The 19,118-nt window shown below is 37.3% G+C and overlaps 1 long non-coding RNA gene across 1 annotated transcript; it reads left to right on the forward strand.

Moving 5' to 3' along the window:
- The first annotated feature begins 1,739 nt into the window (after positions 1-1,739).
- On the forward strand, positions 1,740-6,759 carry LOC126814513 (uncharacterized). The gene is made up of 3 exons (XR_008787709.1): positions 1,740-4,734; positions 5,218-5,368; positions 5,689-6,759. It is a non-coding gene; the product is annotated as an uncharacterized LOC126814513 (long non-coding RNA).
- The last annotated feature ends 12,359 nt before the right edge of the window (positions 6,760-19,118 follow it).

The raw sequence follows: 19,118 nt of genomic DNA on the forward strand, positions 1-19,118 counted from the left end.
AATCGTCGAAATATAGGTCAGAATGACCTAAAAAAAAAATTTGATACTAGACAAAAAATTACTGATTCGTACACAAAATATGGAGTTTGTCGATCGAACCGGAAGTGCCACCATCTTTAAACGTGAAAAATCAAAAAGGCTTTTTTGCTATTTTACTTACAGACTCGGGCGTCATATTTTCGGAATCCTGGAAGGAATGCCTAAAAATCTATCGGATCAGAATTTTGATTTCGGTCACGTGATGGTCACCATTTTGAATTGAAAATGAAAAATAGAAGCAATTTGAAGGGCCGGGACTTTGGAACACAAGAACTCTCCTTCTAATTAAGCTAGAATGTTCAAACTTGGTGTAGGCGTTCACTAGGTCAATGTCATGATTGAGTCCAAAGATGAGCATTTTTTGCCTAGGGCAAGCAGAGATAAGCAAGCTGATTTGTTGATTCTTTAGGGCACGATGACATTGGTTATAATGAATGGAGGGCGATGAAACTCTTGTCAATCGAGAGGCTAATAGCTGGCCTGTTGTGTGAAATCATTGTATCATTTTTTGAAAATGTCCGGGGTAGCCGAAAAAAGGAGATCGAAATCCAAAAAGTCGTATTTTTACGATTTGGGGCATTTTTAGAGGTCGTGTAAAGTAAAATAAAGCATGCATATACATATATAAATGGCCAGCAAAGTTGTCTTGTACAGAGAGAGAGAGAGAGAGAAATGGGGTTTAACGTCCACTCAACACAAACTAGGTCATTTTGGGACTAACAGACACAAGTGCCTGAAATGCCATGAAATCACGTTTTCGGCCTCCAATTAAAATTTCTTAGCGGGAGAACCCCCTGACCCGACCCCCTTGCGGGGCTTCACGGTCGGTATCAGCCCCCCTCCCCACCACCATGGTTAATCCGGCGTTGATGTTCCCTCTTGTGCAGCTGCAAAAGAATGTACAAGTTCATTGCCTCATTGTCAAAGATCCCACTTTTCTACCCCAGTTCGGGTAATGAGGTCGAGCGTATATTGTATAGGGGATATTAAACAAGCAAACAGTATGGCTGATGTCTCCCGCCAAAACCCCAAAGTAAAAGATGACACATTAATTAATCGCACTTTCATATTTTTTTCAAAAGTATCGAGCAATCAAACTATACTGTAAATTTCATCACTCTCTGTCAGATAGAAATCAAGGTTATCTTGTCCCAAAGCATCGACCAATGAAATTGCCAAGCTGTAGCTCAAAATGTTCAGTCAAGACCTGATGAACATCTACACCAAGTTTAAACATTCTAGCTCAATTAAAAGCTGGGTTGTTATGTTCCAGTACTTCATTATAACCAAAGTTATCATACCCCAAAGCATCAACCAATTCAAAGTCCCGGCCAATCAAGTTGCTTTGCTTATCCTGACTAAGAGAATGCTCATTGTCGAACTTGGTCAATGTAATATGGTCAAGGTACTAATGTAATGAAACTATACACAAAGTTTCATCAAATTGCTTATCTCTGCTTACCCATTTTAATAGTCCCCTGCCAATCGAAAAGCCCCCCGACCCACCCACTCCACTCCCGTGTAATACATTAGGTTATAATTGTGTTACAAACGTATCACAAGGAGCATTTGAATATTCTCTCTGAGGCATCTGATACCACTTGTCATTGAGGTGTTCACACAGCCAACTCATTTTTGTTTGTTTGTGTTATCTTTATTCAGTATAAATCAACTAATACAAATGAAAAAAAGTACTTGGTTTAATGAGATTATCTTTTGAGAGTTGGTCATACAGGTATCACTAATCATAATTGCTCTTAACTTCAAATATATACACGATTATGTGTATTCTAAATATCAAATAAAACAATGATGATTTCTTTACAATAGCAGTACAACAAATTTATTCGCAATATTTTCCTTTGATCAGTTGATCAAAAACCTGATTATATTTACAATATATTCTAGGTCTTTGCTCTTTATTCCATTGGTTCAAAATATGATAAAAGAGGCTTATCAAAAAGTTTATATCATGTAGTCTTATATAACAAATAGAACAATGGCATACAAGATGTTTCAAATCATAATCTATTTGCATTATTTATTTCAATAATTTGACCTGTGATATTCATGTATAAAGCAAAATAGTAAACATTGAATTTCATTCACTTTTATGTATAATATAGTATTAAACCGGTTAATTATTGTATACAACATTTATTTAATTTCATAGCAACATTTTATACTATTGTATTCATTGTAGTTTTTTGTCATTATTAGCCCAGTCCGTGCATAGCATTATGATGTGAAATCCCATTTCATTTCAATTATAATAGTCTTCATCTAGAAACAATATTACTATTTATATTGGTATGTTACTACCAAGATATAACAATAAAATTAGCAAAAGTATGTATAAATTAATAAAGTTCTCTTTAGTATCTTTCATGAATAGTCAATTGTTCAATACCATTATTTCTCTTCACCTCATGCAAATAAATTGAAATGGGATTTAATGTTCAACTGTTTTACTTCACAACTTACATAAATCATTTGGTGATAAAGAAACATACATTTTTAGTATTTTTTTAACATAGTGTACTATACTATGCATCATTATATAGAAGACATATGAATGAATAAACAAAAATATGGCAAAATGAACAACATGAGAATGATTGTAGAAGTATAAGAACAAAGCAATTGTTTAATATTAAAAATATTTGATTTTCTTCTATTTTAAAGTTACATCCTTTACATTTGTATTTATACATTGTATGCAAAACATAATTAGAGAGAAATGGGTTTAACGTCCACTCAACACAAACAAGGTCATTTCGGGACTAACATATGGTTTAATTTTATTTCAATAATTTGCTTGCGCGTAGGGGTCTTTAGCAGTGGGGGGAAACCAGAGTACCCGGAGAAAATCAGGAGTATGGACAGGTGACCCTACTCCTTGCCACGTACAACCAGGGATTCGAGACCACGCCAGTTGACTTAATGGCAGGCCGTATGATACAGCATGCACACACTAACCATTCGGCCATCCAACCCAATACAGCAAGGATGAACAAATATTAGCATGTTTTAATGTTCATTATTAAAATAGAATACAAACAATGTAAGAATAATTATAATATCATGTATCAAACCAAAACAAATAATTCAATTTCAATAACTATTGAGAGCTGGCTGAAAAATTCTAAACCCATCTGTGAAAGAACTGTATAGAATTGTATAAAGTCCATTGTTTCCATTTATTTTTCTATGTAGTCACTTTTGAAGTGTACACTCTCACTCTTTAGTTAATGATGTTGCATGGCCTTGATGTCTGCCAGGAAGAAATTATCTTCAGTTACCCTTAAAAAATTGATCACAGCTGACATGACGTAATCATAGAGGGAAAATGATATCACCCATTTATGAACAGAAGTATTGTCTGAATAGAACACCTTTATAATACTTCTATTGATAGTCTGGCTGTTTTTAAGGTAGTCAATCAGCAGAATAGTTTAGGAATCATAAACGAGTGAACCCATCACCTGTCCAGTCGAAAGAACTGACCTGGCTTGATTGGGGACTTGCGAGTCTGGATGCTTCCATTGTTTTTATTGAATTTTGCATTCTGGTTGAAACTGATGAATCCAGGTCTCCTCTATGTTTAAAAATCTGGCTAAAATGTTTTTTAGGAAATATTGAAAACAGCAAAGATTGTCACTGGGTGTCACTGGATCAAGTACCTCCTGCAACCACTTCTTTAGTGCAGAAAAGGAAGGGCCATTGTCTCCTATAGTGGAGACCGTATCCACATATTTCAATGTTTGGGTTAGGACTTTCAGTTGCAGATACTTGATGACTGCCATATAGATAGTTCTGTCCATTTTTGGTGATTTCAATGGGTAGGTTCACAAGATTGTCTGGTACAAATACAATAATAACACTTCAGCTGCAGGTCTTATGTCTATGATTCATTCAATGATTCTACTTGTGGTGGTAAAAGCCAATTAAATCTCTCCTCTTCAGATCTAGAACTTTTCAGCCAGCTGTTGTATTATAGTGTATCCACACAAAGAAAAATTAACACAGAGAAAAATCATTATTACATAATAAATATATAAAATGACAATAAATGATGTGGTATTCATATTTCAATCAGAAGACGGAGAAAAATGGGGTTTAAGTCCACTCGACAGAAACTAGGTATTTTGGCATTAACACATGGTCCAATTTTATTTCAATAATTTGCTTGTGCGTATGGGTCATTAGCAATGGAAGGAAACTGGAGTTCGCAGAGAAAACCCTCGAAGGATGAACGTGCTACCCTACTCCTTGCCACGTACAACTGGGGATTTGAAACCACACCAGTTCACTAAATGGCAGACCTTATGATACAGCGCGCACATACTAACCATTCACCCCCCCCCCCTTATTTCAAACAACAAAATTAAATGTATTGATACAAATATATATCTATGAATACAAATATATCTGTACAAATGTATATAGATAGAATAATCGTATAGATAAAGAAAAATTAAAATCCCCGGCTACAATCCAACCAGGGAATAGCGGGAGTGTAGACGATCTGGGACCTAGCTCTCCAAACAAATTACGCTCCTGAAGCAAAAAGACAGAGTAAATCGGTGCTGCCTGTTGTGTGTATTATATGTAAAAAACGTGACAGATTTGTCACTGTTGGAGAAAATAGGAAGAAGGGTGTATTAACACAGACTCAGACCCAAACAGGCTCAGGTAGGCCTAATGTTAATATTATGTTACTTACTAAATTTATAATTATTACTAATAAATATTAAATATATTCATCCTACAGTTTTTAATTATTGTGTTGTTGTTTTTGTTGTAAATGGAATCAGAAGTGCTACTGCAATCACTGTAAAATTGTTATGAAGCTAGCCAGTAAAGCCCTTTACCCCATTTGTTGATTTGGCACAGTCATTGGTTAAAGTGTTGCACATTTGCTTGCACAAGGGATGAAACATAGAGAAGTTAACTTGTTTTTTATTTTCTTGGCCCACTTGTAGGTGCCTTGCTAAGACGATCTGTCTCTAGACCATTTCCGCTCACACAAAGGATCTGAACTAAACCGCATGCCAGAGTTGACCAGCCAGGTACATGTACATGTAGGCCTCAAAGTGACATTCCCTCCCCCACCCTTGAGCACAAACAACATTCAACGCTATATGGTGTATAATTTGTTTGCAAATTTGTTTGTAGGCCAACTGTTGAAAGCTGCTGAATTGAAAGAGGATGAAGATATTTTAAGGCATATCAGAGGGCAAGATTGTGTGGCCATTGAGGTCAGATATCACCAAAAATGTTATAGGCAATATACATGTACTGAATTTCTTAGACAGTTATCAGAAAGGTAAATATTTGTGATGTTTTTTTTATTTGTATTCTCCGCCTTCTTGCCACTGGTATTATTCAAATAAAACTGAAACAATGGGTGAGTCCTGAAATTACTATGTTTTTGTCCAGTGGACGTTAAACCGCAATTCTCCTCTCTATCTCTCCTTGTACTGCTAATGCCTTCCTGTCTTCATTAGCTGGTTTCTGCATGAAAATAAGATGTTAACCCCTGTGTAAGTGTCTTTTTCCTCTGTTGTACGAAATTAATGAGAGTAAACCAAGCTCCAGAATTTTGTTTTAATTGTGTACATGTATATGTTTATTTATATTTTTCAGCAAAGATGACTAGCCCTCCGTCGAATATTAAACCACATACAATATATTCTGTGAAGATGTCATAAGAGAAAGAATCATAAATGGCCAGCAAAGTTGTCTTGTACAGAGAGAGAGAGAGAAATGGGGTTTAACGTCCACTCAACACAAACTAGGTCATTTTGGGACTAACATACGGTTTCAATTTTATTTCAATAATTCGCTTGCGCGTATGGGTCTTTAGCAGTGAGAGGAAACCGGAGTGCCCGGAGGAAACCCACGAGGTTGAGAAGACGCCTCTATCTCCATACCACATACGCTCACACCTGGGATCAAAGCCACAGCCACAAGCCAGAGGTGACCGACCAGCTAGAGGTCGAAGCGCGGCACTCTAGGCCATCCCAACCCCCCTTTCTTGTACAGACCTGTGCATGTGTAGTCAATGTGAAAATGAAAAAAAAACTGTTAAAGAGACCGAATTTGATGTTAATACATTTAGTGACAGTGATGATGATAATGAAGATTAACTTTGATGACATTTGATGTGCAGAGTAACTGTTTAATTTTGATTTTCAATGATTGTTTCACTTTAATAAATAATTTCACAACTGTTCATCCTGTTTTCTAACCTTTCCCTTCATTCCAGCCCAGATACACAATTATTTTTTTTAACTTATATCTACAAGTATGTTTGTAATTTGACCATTAATCATATCCGAAATAGTAGTTCACAGCTACATGTACAGTTGTAAAAATACTGTAGTGGCTAATTGAAAGGGAACATGTATGTGGGTTTAGAATGTTTATCTTAGTGGAAAAAAATCATGTGGTTCAATGCTTATAAAGTGCTACTGATCTCCATTATTTCAAAAGCATATCACTCAACTACTGTCAAACATATCCCCTGGCTAGAATATGCTACAAATCGACTCTAGCATGTTCCATACAAGCGATAATTTCTGAGCAAACATCCAACAACCAACCCTAACAGGCCCTTGAGATCCAACAAACAAAATAATTATTGGGCTTGTTTGCCCACACCTGGTCTTATGATTCATACAAGACCTGATAGTCTATCAATTACAGGCATTTGACAGAAAGGGAGATAATTCTTTTTTACCGTTAATGGATTTCCACAATTCTTTATTCACCCATGACATTTGTGTTTTGAGCATTTTTATTTACATCAAAATCTGTCCAATAAACTGTTCATTGCCAAGGATGAAGGCATGAGGTGTTTTACCAACTATTTAATTTTATGTCAACTTCAGAATTGTTAGTACACAAATAGCATTTATTTGACAATTTTGACGAATTTCATCTGGCCCTAAATCAATAAATTGAAAACATTTTGCTTGGAACTCCCAGATTTTGTCTTCCTGGCATCATAAGCTTTCCAAAAATGTATAGTTTTTCTTTTATGGAAGACCGTGTAGCGGAGTTGTGTTTCTAAGCTAGCTAGAAATTTTGGCTGCAGGCCTACACCTCCCAAGCTAAATTTCCCTCATGTCATCCTGTATAGCAAAGGCATATGCCTGTCTTAATTAACCCAGTACTAAACACAATTTACTTGTTTAATTTTTCCAGCATTTTTCAGGATAGCTGATGGGATGCGGGTCAAGTTATGCCACTTGTCTATTTAATTATTTACCAGTGAAAAATCGAATTAACTTCACCAAATTTTTACTCATTATAATGATTTTTTTTTTTCTGTTCATATTATTTCTATGACATGTGACAGTGACTGTGAATATGAAAGCTTTAATATCTGCTTAGCAGATCTAGTTGTTATTTTTTTTTTGTGTTTTGTCCACAAATCGGATTTCTCAGAATCTAACCATAGGATCGTTCTGAAACTTTTACCTATCCCCCCAAAAATGGGTGGTGGCTGTTGATTAAATATATTTTCAAAACGTTTTACGAATCCGAAATCACCGAATTTTACGAAGGAATGCATTTGACCTACAATGCTGTAACTTTGTGACTATTTGACCTATTTTACTAATTCTTTTTTCTTTGAGTATCTTGAAACATTTACTTCAAATCTGCAATTTCGGATTTTGGCATTTCGAAAATTCGTCGCTGTCATTTCGAACCGGAAGTTATTACCAATTTGACAACTTCTTTAATAGTTGTGCGATTTTCGTGAAATTTAGAATGTTAGTAGATCTTGCCAATGCGACTTCAATGATGTCCTTGGAAATTTTCTAAATTATCTCCCCTTGGTGAAATTAAGGATCAAAGTTTTGAAAAAAATCGTCGAAATATAGGTCAGAATGACCTAAAAAAAAAATTCGATACTAGACAAGTAATTACTGATTCGTACACAAAATATGGAGTTTGTCGATCGAACCGGAAGTGCCACCATCTTTAAACGTGAAAAATCAAAAAGGTTTTTTTGCTATTTTACTTACAGACTCGGGCGTCATATTTTCGGAATCCTGGAAGGAATGCCTAAAAATCTATCGGATCAGAATTTTGATTTCGGTCACGTGATGGTGACCATTTTGAATTGAAAATGAAAAATAGAAGCAATTTGAAGGGCCGGGACTTTGGAACACAAGAACTCTCCTTCTAATTAAGCTAGAATGTTCAAACTTGGTGTAGGCGTTCACTAGGTCAATGTCATGATTGAGTTCAAAGATGAGCATTTTTTGCCTAGGGTAAGCAGAGATAAGCAAGCTGATTTGTTGATTCTTTAGGGCACGATGACATTGGTTATAATGAATGGAGGGCGATGAAACTCTTGTCAATCGAGAGGCTAATAGCTGGCCTGTTGTGTGAAATCATTGTATCATTTTTTGAAAATGTCCGGGGTAGCCGAAAAAAGGAGATCGAAATCCAAAAAGTCGTATTTTTACGATTTTTGTTATTATTAAGCTTTTTTTTTCGCCGTGACACCGGCACCGATTGTCCGAAAACCATGAAATTTGGACACAATACGCCCATTACCACCCCGGACTCTGTGCTTTACCCCCATTTTGATCCCATTAAAAAAAAAGAGTTTTAGCAAAAAAACGATTTTCGGAATTTAATATTGGTTTTAACCCTGTAATACCCAGACATGATATATTATTATAATCCCTATGAAATATTTTAATTATTTACTGCTATAATATGAATTATCACTTATTCCCCGTTAAATAAATATCGGTCACCTGGTGCCGCTGTACAACTTAAAGGACACTGGCCTCAAGTCAATTTACGGAGAGAGAGAGAGAGAGAGAGAGAGAGAGAGAGAGAGAAATGGGGTTTAACGTCCACTCGACACAAACTAGGTCATTTCGGGACCAACATATGGTTTAATTTTATTTCAATAATTCGCTTGCGCGTAGGGGTCTTTAGCAGTGGGAGGACCCGGAGAAAACCCACAAGGTTGGACAGGCGACCCTACTCCTTGCGTCAATTTACGGGTTCCATGAGGGGAAAAAAGTGGAATTTCGCCGTGACACCGGCACCGATTGTCCGAAAACCATGAAATTAGGACACAATACGCCCATTACCACCCCTGACTCTGTGCTTTACCCCCATTTTGATCACATTAAAAAGAAAAGAGTTTTAGCAAAAAAACGATTTTCGGAATTTAATATTGGTTTTAATTAATTTTGAAATTGGAAATGCAAAGAGATTTTATCGCCTCTTCCGTATGTGATAGGTATTGGTACTATACACATTATCCTTAAAAGACAATTTTTTAAACTGACCGTAACGATGCATCGACACTAGAAACCGAAATCGCCTATTTTGACCTATTTTGACTGCTGGGGTATCTTTCCGTACGTGACAAGGAGTAGGTCGCCCGTCCAACCTGTGTATTTTTTCAGGATCACCCGGTTTCCCCCCCCACTGCTAGACCCCTACGCGCAAGCGAATTATTGAAATAAAATTGAACCATACGTTAGTCCCGAAATGACCTAGTTTGTGTCGAGTGGTCGATCAACCCCATTTCGCTCTCTCAATTTTAGCACTCCTAACTCTAAAACTAAATGCAAGGAACGGGCCTATTTACAGAGGTCACAATTTTAACCTACATGCACACCTACATGATATACATATTATTATAATCCCTATGGGATATTTTAATTATTTACTGTTATAATATGAATTATCACTTATTCCCCGTTAAATAAATATCGGTCACCGGGTGCAGCTGTACAACTTCAAGGACCTTGGCCTCAAGTGCATGGGACCAACTCTACATTTTCTGAAATGTCAATAAAAGCCCTGGAATGATTTCATTTAAAAAAAATAATCAGAAAGTAAATCTAGTTTTATTTATATGCTATTTGTTGCCAGAAAATATATTTAATTTAATTTAAAAATAAACAATGGGTCTGAGGCATATTTTATTGATATATAGAAATTAATGCAGTGTTCTCATTATGTGATAAAAGAGTGCCAGAAATGTCTCGAAATTCAGCCATTTGTGTATTTAGTATATCAAGTATATGCGTGTATTACAAAGCTCTGATTTGTGTGATTTGTGTACACCCCGCTCCCCCCCCCCTCCTCGTGTCACTATCATGTACATATCAATTCTGCTGCCAACCCACCCACGCGAACATGACTAAATTATGAAACATTGTCTAGTCGTTTGTATGTTACGACAAAACGAGGCCAGCGTGGCTCATTTGCTGCAGAACGGAAGGCCTTGCAAGGATTAGTGTCTAGTCGTTTGGATGGTACGAAAACACGAGGTCAAAGTGGTTCCCCGTTGGCAGTGGTGAAGTATGGAAGGCCTAGCAAGGATCTGTGCATCGACACTAGAAACCGAAATCGCCTATTTTGACCTATTTTGACTGCTGGGGTATCTTTCCGTACGTGACAAGGAGTAGGTCGCCCGTCCAACCTGTGTATTTTTTCAGGATCACCCGGTTTCCCCCCCCACTGCTAGACCCCTACGCGCAAGCGAATTATTGAAATAAAATTGAACCATACGTTAGTCCCGAAATGACCTAGTTTGTGTCGAGTGGTCGATCAACCCCATTTCGCTCTCTCAATTTTAGCACTCCTAACTCTAAAACTAAATGCAAGGAACGGGCCTATTTACAGAGGTCACAATTTTAACCTACATGCACACCTACATGATATACATATTATTATAATCCCTATGGGATATTTTAATTATTTACTGTTATAATATGAATTATCACTTATTCCCCGTTAAATAAATATCGGTCACCGGGTGCAGCTGTACAACTTCAAGGACCTTGGCCTCAAGTGCATGGGACCAACTCTACATTTTCTGAAATGTCAATAAAAGCCCTGGAATGATTTCATTTAAAAAAAATAATCAGAAAGTAAATCTAGTTTTATTTATATGCTATTTGTTGCCAGAAAATATATTTAATTTAATTTAAAAATAAACAATGGGTCTGAGGCATATTTTATTGATATATAGAAATTAATGCAGTGTTCTCATTATGTGATAAAAGAGTGCCAGAAATGTCTCGAAATTCAGCCATTTGTGTATTTAGTATATCAAGTATATGCGTGTATTACAAAGCTCTGATTTGTGTGATTTGTGTACACCCCGCTCCCCCCCCCCCTCCTCGTGTCACTATCATGTACATATCAATTCTGCTGCCAACCCACCCACGCGAACATGACTAAATTATGAAACATTGTCTAGTCGTTTGTATGTTACGACAAAACGAGGCCAGCGTGGCTCATTTGCTGCAGAACGGAAGGCCTTGCAAGGATTAGTGTCTAGTCGTTTGGATGGTACGAAAACACGAGGTCAAAGTGGTTCCCCGTTGGCAGTGGTGAAGTATGGAAGGCCTAGCAAGGATCTGTGTCTAGTCGTTTCGATGGGACGAAAAACGCCCGTCCCCTCGTCCATGGTACAAGGATTAGTGCCTAGTCGCTTGGATGGTATGCAAAACAGAGGTCCCCGTTCTCTCCCTTTGTCTGTGGTTCTTGACCGAAGGCCCGACAACTAACTTTGCGTGCAGTTTTTTAGGTAGGACGATAAATCGAAATCCTGTGTGCATATTGGCGTGCACGAAAAATAACCCTTTGCATTTGGAATTTTATGCACCCACCCCACCCTCGAACAACGCTTAACATAACATTTTGTTTTCACTACCTACATTGTAAAATTTGTTTGATTTCAGATGACTTAGCCCCGGTTTTTCACAGTGAAAGATTTTGATGAAACTTGACATGCATGTTTATAACCCAAAGATATGGTTCCTTTCGATATTTGCGCATATCGAATCGTAACTTCATGAATTATGGTCCCTGATTGTAAGAAAAATCACTTTATATTTCGCGTGTTCTCTATCTATCTCTCGGAAATGGAATATGGAAATACACAAGCTAGCTAGTGTATTACAGGTTGGTGGTGGTGGGGATGAGGTCTTCTATTTGCAATGATATTTTGACTACAAAATATACGCTCTAACTCATTACTCAAACTACAGCAAAAAAAAGCGGAACGGAAACCCGATTTTATATATTCTTACAATAGCAACGCACTTCGGGATTAACTTAGAAATGGTTCCACTACTGATGTCTTCCGCCTTACTCCTGCCACAGTAGTGGCTTGTCCTACGGAGTTCCTTTCCGCAAGTTTTTTTTAGTCAAATGACTACAAAAAGGTTACTGGCCTATGTATAGCTCCCTTAATTTACACATAAACTGACCTAAAACTGCACTGCACATATAATAAACCAATTCCCATTGAAATAAAGGTGAAGCCGTACCGCATAATTATATGATTTGATGAAACCCAACTGCTACCTGAAGTTTCTCGCCTATCGAAGTTATAATATCCGCCGGTGTCATGGCGGCTCGCACATTATAAGAATCATTGCTTTGAAAATGTAGAACGCATTAACACAAAGAAAAACTGATGGGTAACTAGTTTAGTGGTCCAGTCTTCACTATAATTTGTGATAGAATTACTTATTTAAAAAAAACTGAATGATGTAAAAATAAAAATAGTTGGAGTGCCCAAGTTTAGATTTGTCGTTGATTTCATAAAGATGTTAGGATATAGAACGTTAAATACTGTGTGATTCAACATGGCGGCCGAGGGGTTTAATATGATATAAGTACGAAATACATGTACATGTAGTACCAAATGGTTTATATGTATGAGAGTCAAGGTTTGGACTAAATGTCTTGGGGAAGTAGGGGGCGACTAGCATGTGCCTCTCTTTAGTGGACCGATGTGAGATTGCCCATTGTATTAACTGGACGGGTAGGCCTATTCACCTTCAGTTATGTGTCAATGTCAAATAAGCGGCTTCGTATCAACACGGTCGGCTCTGGGCCGGTTTAATTCTACGTATCTCTCGTAGCTGAGAGAAAAAAGATTTTTTAGCCCAGAGAATATCTTCCGTCAGAGTGGTTGTTGATTCATAGATTCTAATAACCCCTTTTGAAGTTTATATGAAAGCTTTGATATCTGCTATGCAGATCTAGTTAAGCTTTCATATTACATATGAAAGCTTATTGTTTCTGTTAAGATTATTATTGTTATTAAGCTTTCATATTACATATGAAAGCTTATTGTTTCTGTTAAGATTATTATTGTTTTTGTTTTTTTGTGTTTTGTCCACAAATCGGATTTCTCAGAATCTAACCATAGGATCGTTCTGAAACTTTTACCTATCCCCCCAAAAATGGGTGGTGGCTGTTGGTTAAATATATTTTCAAAACGTTTTACGAATCCGAAATCACCAAATTTTACGAAGGAATGCATTTGACCTACAATGCTGTAACTTTGTGACTATTTGACCTATTTTACTAATTCTTTTTTCTTTGAGTATCTTGAAACATTTACTTCAAATATGCAATTTCGGATTTTGGCATTTCGAAAATTCGTCGCTGTCATTTCGAACCGGAAGTTATTACCAATTTGACAACTTCTTTAATAGTTGTGCGATTTTCGTGAAATTTAGAATGTTAGTAGATCTTGCCAATGCGACTTCAATGATGTCTTTGGAAATTTTCTAAATTATCTCCCCTTGGTGAAATTAAGGATCAAAGTTTTCAAAAAAATCGTCGAAATATAGGTCAGAATGACCTAAAAAAAAAATTCGATACTAGACAAGTAATTACTGATTCGTTCACAAAATATGGAGTTTGTCGATCGAACCGGAAGTGCCACCATCTTTAAACGTGAAAAATCAAAAAGGCTTTTTTGCTATTTTACTTACAGACTCGGGCGTCATATTTTCGGAATCCTGGAAGGAATGCCTAAAAATCTATCGGATCAGAATTTTGATTTCGGTCACGTGATGGTGACCATTTTGAATTGAAAATGAAAAATAGAAGCAATTTGAAGGGCCGGGACTTTGGAACACAAGAACTCTCCTTCTAATTAAGCTAGAATGTTCAAACTTGGTGTAGGCGTTCACTAGGTCAATGTCATGATTGAGTTCAAAGATGAGCATTTTTTGCATAGGGTAAGCAGAGATAAGCAAGCTGATTTGTTGATTCTTTAGGGCACGATGACATTGGTTATAATGAATGGAGGGCGATGAAACTCTTGTCAATCGAGAGGCTAATAGCTGGCCTGTTGTGTGAAATCATTGTATCATTTTTTGAAAATGTCCGGGGTAGCCGAAAAAAGGAGATCGAAATCCAAAAAGTCGTATTTTTACGATTTGGGGCATTTTTAGAGGTCGTGTAAAGTAAAATAAAGCATGCATATACATATATTATTGATATTAAATATATCATATAAAAAACTAAACAATGAATCAGCTGTCATTGACAGATTTTATATTATAAGCATGGTCAGTGGAAGGTCAGCGTATTGTCTAACTTGAACTCACTGACTCCGTAACATTATTGTGGGTATGGTATAAGCTGAATTTGATGAGATGCACATATCTCGTATGACTATTTGGTACTTACAGTGTTAGACTTTGTCGTAACGTTACGGTCTCCATTCATCAAATCGTCGTTGGGGCTATAATACGATTTTGAATCAAGTTATTTATCACTGAGGGACTCAAAATTAGGTTTGATGTAGCTATGCTCATTTACAGTGGCGAATTTAACGGGCTCATGGGTTCCAGCTCCCTCCTCTAGAAATTGTGGCTAATTTTGTGGCAGAATTTTATTTTTCTGGGGGAGGTATTTCTAAATGGCTCCGACACAAGTGCCTGAAATGCCATGAAATCACGTTTTCGGCCTCCAATTAAAATTTCTTAGCGGGAGAACCCCCTGACCCGACCCCCTTGCGGGGCTTCACGGTCGGTATCAGCCCCCCTCCCCACCACCATGGTTAATCCGGCGTTGATGTTCCCTCTTGTGCAGCTGCAAGCGATAATTTCTGAGCAAACATCCAACAACCAACCCTAACAGGCCCTTGAGATCCAACAAACAAAATAATTATTGGGCTTGTTTGCCCACACCTGGTCTTATGATTCATACAAGACCTGATAGTCTATCAATTACAGGCATTTGACAGAAAAGGAGATAATTCTTTTTTACCGTTAATGGATTTCCACAATTCTTTATTCACCCATGACATTTGTGTTTTGAGCATTTTTATTTACATCAAAATCTGTCCAATAAACTGTTCATTGCCAAGGATGAAGGCATGAGGTGTTTTACCAACTATTTAATTTTATGTCAACTTCAGAATTGTTAGTACACAAATAGCATTTATTTGACAATTTTGACGAATTTCATCTGGCCCTAAATCAATAAATTGCAAACATTTTGCTTGGAACTCCCAGATTTTGTCTTCCTGGCATCATAAGCTTTCCAAAAATGTATAGTTTTTCTTTTATGGAAGACCGTGTAGCGGAGTTGTGTTTCTAAGCTAGCTAGAAATTTTGGCTGCAGGCCTACACCTCCCAAGCTAAATTTCCCTCATGTCATCCTGTATAGCAAAGGCATATGCCTGTCTTAATTAACCCAGTACTAAACACAATTTACTTGTTTAATTTTTCCAGCATTTTTCAGGATAGCTGATGGGATGCGGGTCAAGTTATGCCACTTGTCTATTTAATTATTTACCAGTGAAAAATCGAATTAACTTCACCAAATTTTTACTCATTATAATGATTTTTTTTTTTCTGTTCATATTATTTCTATGACATGTGACAGTGACTGTGAATATGAAAGCTTTAATATCTGCTTAGCAGATCTAGTTTTATTTTTGTGTTTTGTCCACAAATCGGATTTCTCAGAATCTAACCATAGGATCGTTCTGAAACTTTTACCTATCCCCCCAAAAATGGGTGGTGGCTGTTGATTAAATATATTTTCAAAACGTTTTACGAATCCGAAATCACCGAATTTTACGAAGGAATGCATTTGACCTACAATGCTGTAACTCTGTGACTATTTGACCTATTTTACTAATTCTTTTTTCTTTGAGTATCTTGAAACATTTACTTCAAATCTGCAATTTCGGATTTTGGCATTTCGAAAATTCGTCGCTGTCATTTCGAACCGGAAGTTATTACCAATTTGACAACTTCTTTAATAGTTGTGCGATTTTCGTGAAATTTAGAATGTTAGTAGATCTTGCCAATGCGACTTCAATGATGTCCTTGGAAATTTTCTAAATTATCTCCCCTTGGTGAAATTAAAGATCAAAGTTTTCAAAAAAATCGACGAAATATAGGTCAGATTGCCTTGAAATTTTTTTTCTGTACTAGCTAAGACAGTACTGATGAGTACACAAAATATGGAGTTTGTCGAGCAAACCGGAAGTGCCACCATCTCAAAATGTGAAAAGTCCATACGGCTTTTGCAATATTTTACTTAAAGACATAAGAGTTACATTTTCTGAATGCTTGAAGGAAAGCCTAAAAATCTATCGGTTTAGAATTTTGATTTAGGTCAACTGATGGACGCCATTTTGAAATGAAAATGAAAATTAGTGAAAAATCCACATTTATGGGCTTGAAAACATACACAATTGGTCGTGGCTTAGAGAATCTGTCTCCTATTACCGAAATTAATACATTTGAGGATAGCCTGGATCATGGTCGAATGTTTGGTATTTGAATATTTCAAAAATTCGAATTTCTCCTTTGATGTTTTCCGTGCCGACAAGGTTGTTTTCGAGTTTAGCTGGTTTTGATTTCGCGCATGCGCTACACAGGAACCAACGGTACCATGAGTACTAAATTCCGGCGAGCAACTTTTCACGTTGGTACCTAGGCACCCTGAAAATTTCAAGGTGATACCTGCATTCGTTCAAGTCGTTTGTTCTTGTCACCTGCCTTTCGTCGTCAATTTACGGCTTCCATGAGGGGAAAAAAGTGGAATTTCGCCGTGACACCGGCACCGATTGTCCGAAAACCATGAAATTTGGACACAATACGCCCATTACCACCCCGGACTCTATGCTTTACCCCCATTTTGATCCCATTAAAAAAAAAGAGTTTTAGCAAAAAAACGATTTTCGGAATTTAATATTGGTTTTAACCCTGTAATACCCAGACATGATATATTATTATAATCCCTATGAAATATTTTAATTATTTACTGCTATAATATGAATTATCACTTATTCCCCGTTAAATAAATATCGGTCACCTGGTGCCGCTGTACAACTTAAAGGACACTGGCCTCAAGTCAATTTACGGAGAGAGAGAGAGAGAGAAATGGGGTTTAACGTCCACTCGACACAAACTAGGTCATTTCGGGACCAACATATGGTTTAATTTTATTTCAATAATTCGCTTGCGCGTAGGGGTCTTTAGCAGTGGGAGGAAACCGGAGGACCCGGAGAAAACCCACAAGGTTGGACAGGCGACCCTACTCCTTGCGTCAATTTACGGCTTCCATGAGGGGAAAAAAGTGGAATTTCGCCGTAACACCGGCACCGATTGTCCGAAAACCATGAAATTAGGACACAATACGCCCATTACCACCCCTGACTCTGTGCTTTACCCCCATTTTGATCACATTAAAAAGAAAAGAGTTTTAGCAAAAAAACGATTTTCGGAATTTAATATTGGTTTTAATTAATTTTGAAATTGGAAATGCAAAGAGATTTTATCGCCTCTTCCGTATGTGATAGGTATTGGTACTATACACATTATCCTTAAAAGACAATTTTTTAAACTGACCGTAACGATGCATCGACACTAGAAACCGAAATCGCCTATTTTGACCTATTTTGACTGCTGGGGTATCTTTCCGTACGTGACAAGGAGTAGGTCGCCCGTCCAACCTGTGTATTTTTTCAGGATCACCCGGTTTCCCCCCACTGCTAGACCCCTACGCGCAAGCGAATTATTGAAATAAAATTGAACCATACGTTAGTCCCGAAATGACCTAGTTTGTGTCGAGTGGTCGATCAACCCCATTTCGCTCTCTCAATTTTAGCACTCCTAACTCTAAAACTAAATGCAAGGAACGGGCCTATTTACAGAGGTCACAATTTTAACCTACATGCACACCTACATGATATACATATTATTATAATCCCTATGGGATATTTTAATTATTTACTGTTATAATATGAATTATCACTTATTCCCCGTTAAATAAATATCGGTCACCGGGTGCAGCTGTACAACTTCAAGGACCTTGGCCTCAAGTGCATGGGACCAACTCTACATTTTCTGAAATGTCAATAAAAGCCCTGGAATGATTTCATTTAAAAAAAATAATCAGAAAGTAAATCTAGTTTTATTTATATGCTATTTGTTGCCAGAAAATATATTTTGTTACGAGTCTAATTCAAATTTAAAAATAAACAATGGGTCTGAGGCATATTTTATTGATATATAGAAATTAATGCAGTGTTCTCATTATGTGATAAAAGAGTGCCAGAAATGTCTCGAAATTCAGCCATTTGTGTATTTAGTATATCAAGTATATGCGTGTATTACAAAGCTCTGATTTGTGTGATTTGTGTACACCCCGCTCCCCCCCCCCTCCTCGTGTCACTATCATGTACATATCAATTCTGCTGCCAACCCACCCACGCGAACATGACTAAATTATGAAACATTGTCTAGTCGTTTGTATGTTACGACAAAACGAGGCCAGCGTGGCTCATTTGCTGCAGAACGGAAGGCCTTGCAAGGATTAGTGTCTAGTCGTTTGGATGGTACGAAAACCCGAGGTCAAAGTGGTTCCCCGTTGGCAGTGGTGAAGTATGGAAGGCCTAGCAAGGATCTGTGTCTAGTCGTTTCGATGGGACGAAAAACGCCCGTCCCCTCGTCCATGGTACAAGGATTAGTGCCTAGTCGCTTGGATGGTATGCAAAACAGAGGTCCCCGTTCTCTCCCTTTGTCTGTGGTTCTTGACCGAAGGCCCGACAACTAACTTTGCGTGCAGTTTTTTAGGTAGGACGAAAAATCGAAATCCTGTGTGCATATTGGCGTGCACGAAAAATAACCCTTTGCATTTGGAATTTTATGCACCCACCCCACCCTCGAACAACGCTTAACATAACATTTTGTTTTCACTACCTACATTGTAAAATTTGTTTGATTTCAGATGACTTAGCCCCGGTTTTT

This window comes from Patella vulgata, chromosome 3 (genome assembly GCF_932274485.2).
Source record: "Patella vulgata chromosome 3, xgPatVulg1.2, whole genome shotgun sequence".
Classification (NCBI taxonomy): Eukaryota; Metazoa; Mollusca; class Gastropoda; family Patellidae; genus Patella; species Patella vulgata.